This window comes from Prunus dulcis, chromosome 2 (genome assembly GCF_902201215.1).
Source record: "Prunus dulcis chromosome 2, ALMONDv2, whole genome shotgun sequence".
In the NCBI taxonomy this organism is placed as follows: Eukaryota; Viridiplantae; Streptophyta; class Magnoliopsida; order Rosales; family Rosaceae; genus Prunus; species Prunus dulcis.
Window position 1 is genome coordinate 5,297,890 of NC_047651.1, and position 8,429 is coordinate 5,306,318.

Here is an 8,429-nt window from a genome sequence, read left to right on the forward strand (position 1 = left end):
CCGTCTGCAGCCGCGGCCGGTGGCCGGAGATTCAAGGAGAGAGAGAGAGAGAGAGAGAGAGAGAGAGACCGTTGGGGAGAGAGAGAGAGAGAGAGAGAGAGAGAGAGAGAGAGAGAGAGAGAGAGAGACCGTTGGGGAGAGAGAGAGAGAGAGAGAGAGAGAATCTGATTTTTTTAAATAAAAAATCCCACTTTCAAATGTTTACGGTTGTGCCACTGAGTTTCTTTTGACCACATCTCTCTCGTTACAACTCTGATTCGAGCCCACCACGTGTCTACGGACTAATATCAGTACGACCTACCCAAAAATACCAGTCACTACCCCAAACTCTTTTTGAGTAAGAAAATGACCAAAATACCCCTAACTCAGGGGTAAATTTGTAATTTCACTTAAATAATTTAAACAAGGGAGAAATTTGGAGTCGGGGTGTTACAAAAAGGCCAAAATAGTTTACATTACTTCAAAAGTCCTTATCCCTTACATATCTATCTACGGCCAAAATTAGTTTAAAATAAATGGCTAAAAGTAGTTCAAAATACATTGCCAAAAGACTCCCCAAATAGACAATGTATTGGCAAAAGACTTCCAAAATTACAAACATTTCAATTCCCCTTTCTACCAAAATAACACACATTTCAAGTCAGTTTTCTACCGAAATAACAAATATTTGAATCCACAAGGCCATATATACTTAGAATCTTCAAAACTATTTACTGCCACTTCAATATATCCATACTTAGAATCCAAAACACTTGACTACCACTTCAATATATCCATACTTAGAATCCAAAACACTTGACTACCACTTCAATATCTCCATAATTTAAGCCTTCCGATTTGCTGGAAACTTGAACCTCTTTGTTGGTGATGGTGTTGGTTGGTTAGATAATTGTGGTTGTGAAGGCTAAAATGATGGTGGTTGTGAAAGGCCTTCACTAAAGGTTGAGATGATTGCAAACTCTGAGATTTTTGGTTCCCCTTTCTTCAAACTTGAAAATTCATAACAATAAATCTGATAAGTCTATATTTTATATATATTTTATGCCTCTTTTACTTATTTATTTGTTAATTTTCTTGGTTTAAATTGGTTGTTTTAATTGGTTTTGTGAGTTTTGTGAGATTTGTGAAGGAATTATGGAAATAGGAGAAAGTGTGCTAAAAAGGACAATAAGATGAAGATTTCGTGCAAATCAAATAAAGAAGCCAAATCATTCCTTTTGTCGCAAGGAGAAAGTGTAATTATACTTTAGATAGGTAGGATTTCTAGGAGTATTATAAATAGGGAGTTTCGGCCATTGATCAAGGGATCCTCCACCATCAAATTCCTACACATTCATACTCATAGCCGAAACACCCAAAAAAGAATACAAAGAGAGCTTGGGCAACCTTGGTATTTTACTTGGAGCATTCAGTGCGTTCCTTGTCTTCATCAACCATCATGATTCTCAATAAGTCCTTCATGGACTAATTTCTTTCACTAGGGCTACGATGTAGCCTAGCTATGAATACTCAAATTCTTTGATATAGTTAATTTTATTTATCTATACATGTTGTGTGCTTATTACCGTTCTTAATGCTTCAATTAATTGGCCACTAATTACATGATTGGAAGAATTAGGTAGAGACTGGAAGGAGATTGCTAATAAAAAGCTGCTTGTAACAAGTACCATAAATTATATAGCCGACTCAGAATATTAGGTTATGGTTTGTGTAGTCTTTAATGTTTTTCATAAATCTTAATGGGTTCATAGCCATCTAAATCCATAACTAGGAAAAGAGTGGGTTGACGGTAAGGAACACAACTAATATAACTCAGAAGAGAGTATTGGTGAGATAAGGGAAAACGATTATCAATATGTTAGGTAATTAGGATTAAAAGGCTAGAAGGATTTGGGTGGGATTAGCTAGGTGAAATCTGTAATAACCCAAACCAAAATATCTAAAAAGAAATAAAATATCTAAAAAGTAGAATTAATATCTTCTAGCAAAAATACGATTTTGCCCTCACATTATTTAATAGGGAAAAAGGTGACTTTTTGATTGAGAAATAATTTAGGAATTTCGCTTGCCCTGTTGCGTAGAGCACGGCGAAACGAGTCCGTAGACACGGAGTAGACCAGAATCGGAGTTGTAACGAAAGAGATATGGTCAAAAGAGTCTCAGTGGCATAACCGTAAATATTTTGAAGTTACATTTATAAAACCCAGCAGTTCCCTCTCTCTGCGCGAAAACGGGCCACCGCCTTCCAGAGATTGCTGGAGCCGCCAACGAGCACCAATGGCCGCGGGACCGGTGGCATTGGAACCGCCATCGAGTCCCCTACCTTTTCCGACCAACCTCCACCCATGGGCCGCCCAGAGCTGGTCGGAAAGTCATGATTTCCGATGGATGTTCACCCGAGTTTCACCGATCTTCTAGCTCGATTTTCTCCTTCGTTTCTTCACCAAATCAATCAAGCAAGGTATGGTTTCTCAGCTATTTTTCGTGTTCTAGCTGATGGATGTATGGTTTTGATCGATTTTAGCTCTAAAGCGATCAATTTTCGACTTGAATTCTGGCCGAAACTTCGGCCGCCGAGATCTACTGTTTCTGGTCACTTTTTGGGGTATGTCTAAGAACAAAAGTGACTCCAAATGGGGTGTTTTACCTAGGGTAGGAGTTTGGAGTCTTGGTTCCGAGATTTTTCGACCACCCGAAATCGCTTAAGACACCCAAATCTGTCCGTGCGTGCTGGGGCCCATGGGCGAGGGTAGTGAAGTAATTCTATACAGTTTTGAGATCCTCGTGTCGTCATGAGTGCGTAGGATTTCGCGGATTTCGATTCGAAGTCTGTTTGAGCCCCGAACGGATTTTTCATATCGCGCGATCCTTGGGTGCAGTGTCGTCCAATTGTCGGATCGCACCGAATTTTGGATATGTCGGTCTACATGATTTCAGGATCGTGTAGGATTCGACGGATTATGAATCGGAGTCCCGGATACTCCGGAATCGCGAACCCTGGGGCTAGGGTTTGGATTTTAAGCGATAACATGATTTTGGCCAATCCGACCGTCCGTTTCGGACCAAATTCGTGAAACATGGTTCCTTCTCTGTAAGGAACCTTCAGAGAAGCCCAGACTGGCCATCGGAGACCGTGGACCCACGGGGTCCCGGATCGGCCGATCTGGCAGCTTATCGCTTAGTGAGGCTTCGGGTCTCTTAAGACCATTCTAACTATCTAAAAAGCTAAGGTGGGCATAGGAGTAACTTGAAATGAGTGCACGTATTTTTAGGAGCGGGGGGCAAGGTGTTTAATTTAAATTCTTTTTATTCAGCAGTCTATTGATTTATTATTCATGGATAATCAGGCACCAGAGGTCCAGTCGACCGCAGGAGGGACCTTCGAAGGGTCCAATTAGCTCGGACCACCAGTGAGTGGACTTTCTTTCATAAATGATTTTATCTAAATGAGTTATATAAATGATTTATATAACTGAGTTTACTTAATGATTTTATCGTGATTTTATATAAATAAGTTTTTATAAATGAGTTTATCTGAATAAGTTTTATTATGTTTCCGAGCATGACTAGTACAGAAATAGTTCCATAGTTTTGTGCTGCTTACTTACACATGCTAAAGAGTTATAGAAAACAGAGTTTGAGGCTTATGGCAGATGAAATAGCAGCACAATTTGAGATTTTAGTTATTAATCAGATATTTTTCTAAAGGAATTTATTTCAAAACCACCACGTACCCATTTTTATTTGGTGATTACCCTTAGACGGACCGATGTCTACAGACATCCAGTCTGTTTACAGTTCAGTCAGTGCACTTGACTTTGCCTCATGAGTTTCGGGGACGCTCGGACTGTGAGTGCCAGGATTTGCGGCTCGGCAGACTTGGTGTCCCCGAGACCTGCCAGGATTGCGGATCAGGCTGACTACGGTCCCCTGCATCCTGCCAGAGCGACTCAAGCTGACTTGGTGTCATCGAGGAATCTGCCGGCAGATCAGGCTGATCATAGTCCCCTGATTTCGCCAGTTTGCGGCTCGGGTAGACTGCGTGGCGCCCGAGACCTGCCAGGGGAATTGACGGATATGACAGGGGTACAAATAGGTGGTATTTTTCACAGGATTTTGAGTTTTCTTTTATCTAATTATGACCATCAGTTATTTTATACCAGCTTCTCTGATTTTTCAGGCATTGATATCTTTGTATTTGATCAGTTATGCAAGTATATTCATCAGCATACTTATTCATGTTTATTAAATTCCTTATATTGAAATATAGTTAAATTATCGATTTATATCCTTAGTTATTTCAAAACGGGGGTTATTATGTTTATAAACTAGTTTGAGAACATTCTTGTTGTCCACTCACATTTTCATCTTGTTTTTCGCCCCCGGGCCGTAGAAGTGCGCATGATCCACCACCTGGTCATTCTGAGCTTCCGCCCCACCAAGTAAGGTAGAAGTACGTGAAAAAGTCCTTGAAACCTTGTAAACTTTAGAAATGCTCTGATATCTAGTTTTAGTGGAAAACTGAAGCTGACAAATATTTGGCTATCATATTCTGGCAGTTGGTGTGGATATATATATATATGATTGTTTAACAGGTGGAAAAATTTGGGTTTGGTTAAAATACAGGGGAGACTCTGCCGAATTTTCGGCAGAAGTCTAAGGGAAAATTTAAAAAGAATTGAAACAAGAAGGGTAAAAAGGTCCTTTGTGCCCGACATTCACCAGGTGTCGGACACGCACAAGACTTGGCTCGAATTCTAAAGTGGAAAAATGGGTCGGGTCCTGTCAAAATCAGTGTCCTAGTGCTTCATTATCTTTGTTTTCATCTTTTACATTATTTACTTAATCTCAATTTATTTTACTTGCTTAATTACATTTGCTTCATCTTAATCCTCTTATCATTTAATTCAAATATAATTAGGAATAAATCACTCTAGTATTTAATAGGTTGACTTGATCCCTGTTGGAACGACACTTTATTTACCACTATATTAATTTGAGCGATATTATCCACTTGCAATTAATCACATCAATATTTCATGAATCTGCTAGGTGTTGACATCATCCACTTTTAGAGGTATAATTTTATTCCACTTACAGGTTCTTTTTCCCTTCTCTGTGTTGAAGTGGTATGTTCTACTTGCTTTCCTTTTTGTTCTTTGGTTTGAAGTGCTCGCTTGTTTCTGCTTGGTCTTTTTTTTTTCCTCGACACCTGACAATTAAGAAAACCACATAAGAAAATTGTAAAGTGTTGAGGCCCAAAAAGTCACGAGAAGCCCGAAGACCTTTAAAGCCCAATGTAACATATAATGTTGGTCATGCGTTAATCCAATCTATATTTTGGGAATTAATTCATTAAATAAATATAGAAATAATGTGTATGCCATGCCAAGCCAATAATACAATTTTCATATGTCAATCACCTACCAAGCTCACATGAACCCAAGTTATGTGGTTTATGGGATTGCACGGGGGATTATGGTATGGAAGGTTACAAAGGTTCACAAGGCCCTCGGAAGCTCTTGGATAATGGAGACTTTGGGCTAGCTACTTTGGAGCACCAAAGTCCAAGCCTATTACTTGGAGTTCTCCAATGTGGGTGAGCAAATGAGATATTCTTCAAGCACTCCATTTTACCCATAGGAAATAGCCATTTTCCAGTGCCTACCTTTACCTGTTGGAAATAGGAATGTCCCAATGCTCCCTTTTACCTATTGGAAACAGACTAGCTCCAACACTTTCTTTTACCTATTGGAAACCAAAGAGAGCCTTCATCTTTTATAAATTGGGAGGCATTGCCTAGGCAAAACAACCCATCTTGGTTGCTATAAGCTTCTCAGCAACCATGAGAACTCACCCTTTCTTCAGTTGCTGCAAGCATTTCAATAGCCACCACAGTTATTCATGAGCCATCAACCACCATCTCTTGGTTGCTCAAGCACCTCAGCAACCATCAGACCACCTTGCTTCCGCATTTTGGCTGCTGCAAGCATTCCAGCGGCCATCCCAGCCATTCCTCAGCTATCACAACCATTTCTTCTACATTCTCACCAATTTAGTGGGTCATATTTGGGTCATGCTTGAAACGGGCTCAAGCCAAGCCCAGCCCATATCGGACCTTATTTTTTTATTCCGGCCTACCCCAAACTTTCTTGCCGTGCCAAGCACGGTCCACTAATATTCATGCTCGTGCCATGTTGGGCCTCCTTTAAACGAGTTGGGCTCGTGCCGTGCTGGGCTAACACGTCTCATTTGACACCTTGCTAATTTGAAGGTAATCATTCTCTTCAGTCCATGAAAAGTCTATGTTGTGGCGCTCAACTTTTGCAACTGCTCCGCCTTTAGTCCTTGTAATAATTTCCAATTAATTTTCAAATTTGGCATTATCCACCAATTTAGTTACACGCCTTCTTCCCAAGCAAATTGTTTAGTTGGTAGGCATGATCAATAATACCTCAATCACTTTTTCTTTTATAAAAAATAAAAAATAAAAAATAAATCTAATGAAATTCAATTCGGCAAAAAAAAAAAACAAACAAACAAAAAACCCTAAATCATTTTTGCAGGTTTTAGCCTTGAAGATTAATTAAAACATTATTATTATTATTATTATTATTATTATTATTAGATGGCGTAATTAAAAGATTATGAGTTCTCAAGGTAACAAACATATCCGAAAACACACTAGAAGAATATTAGGTTAGGCAATCAATAATCACTATTATTGTACCCCATCACTACATTAGTTGCAATTGTTTTAGGACTCTTAAGAAAAGTACTTAATTTTTAGTGTTCATATATTGCTAATTAATGCGATCCAAATGCATACAGCACAAAGTCATGATTCTGCCTAGTAGTGAAAATAAATACATAATTACATACAGACAGGATCATTTGATTTTCAATCCCATATTCTTACTTCAAGGGTCCAAGAAACCAAGCTAATGCGACTTCTGAAACATCACAATGTCGTCTGCTCTTTTACTAAAATGTTATCTCTTATTATTTTTTAGGATAAAATTATTAATATCGAACATTCCCAAATGGTCTTGGCTCCCTGATTGGTTAGTTATTGCAACCATAGTCTAAAATATCGATAATATTGACAAAATATTGAAGATATTATCATTTTCTCGAGTCACGGATATTTCGGAACGTATCCATACACATATCGTATAAATATTGATAATATCGACGATAATATCCAAAAATATCGATATTGATAATTTCGCTCACACTTCAGCAATATTTTGTCAAAATAACGCTATAATATTGAAAATATTGACGTAATGGAAAAAATGAAAAAAAAAAAACACAAAGCACACACACAAAGGGGATTCGAACTCCTGCCATTTCACTCTTCCAACGCCTTAGCCACCATGTTGCTTATGTTTTTGTGACAATACACAAAGGGGAACTCTATGTGGTATTAAGTCACTCATGTATCTTACCATGCGATGTATAAAGTGTAAAATATTGCAGTAAATCATTATATATAAATGATTATGGTGCGTTTAATTTTCTCTCATTAATTACTACAATATTTTCTACACTTACAGTGTTTGTCAGCTCATTATATAATCAAATTAAATCAGTTAAACCCATCATGCAATGCATTTCCTTTTAATTTTTTGTGATAAACTAATAAATAATTGGCTAAATAAACATCCTCCAAAGTTTCAATAAAAATTTCCAAGTTTTGCTTGCAATTTCTGTTGTTTTTATTCAATTTTTATCAATATTGACAATATCCTAATATTTCCATCGAAATTTCCGTGTTTCTAGACTACCGATATTTCTGATACCATTGATATTTTAAAACTTGCCCGAAACTCACCTGTTTATTAAGCTGGTCATAACGGGTTAACCCGAAATTTACCCAATTATTAATCGTGCTGGTTCAGGTCGTGTATTTTCTGTGCGAGTTTCGAGTCATGTAATGGGTCATATCGAAAATTGTCACCCCTACATTAATCTCAACATTTCTCTCCTCTTTAACAGTTTGCATGAAGCTATCAACATGCATTGTTAGGTTAACCCTAAACTTGTCCATATATCTCTTCACGAACCAAAGACCTCTACAATTCCTGTTTTCCCTTCATATCCTGCTGTTGGAAATATGAATGCTAAATTGCTACAAAATAAATAAAATAAATACTGCACATAAAACAGATTTTTACAAAAGGAGAATTGAATTAGATGAACTTTAATTGAGTGAGGCAAGTGTTGGACACTCTGACCTTAAGATGAATTATGCCCCACACTGATGCTTATGGTTCACTAGCGTTTGACTCCCCTCTTTATGAAAGAAGCACTGCTATTAACAAGGAATTTTGAACCAAATTATGCGGGAACCTCTCTTTATGAAAACTCTAATGCTCTCTATATATGAAGTATGTATGTATAGAATTAATTGAATGAATAAAAGT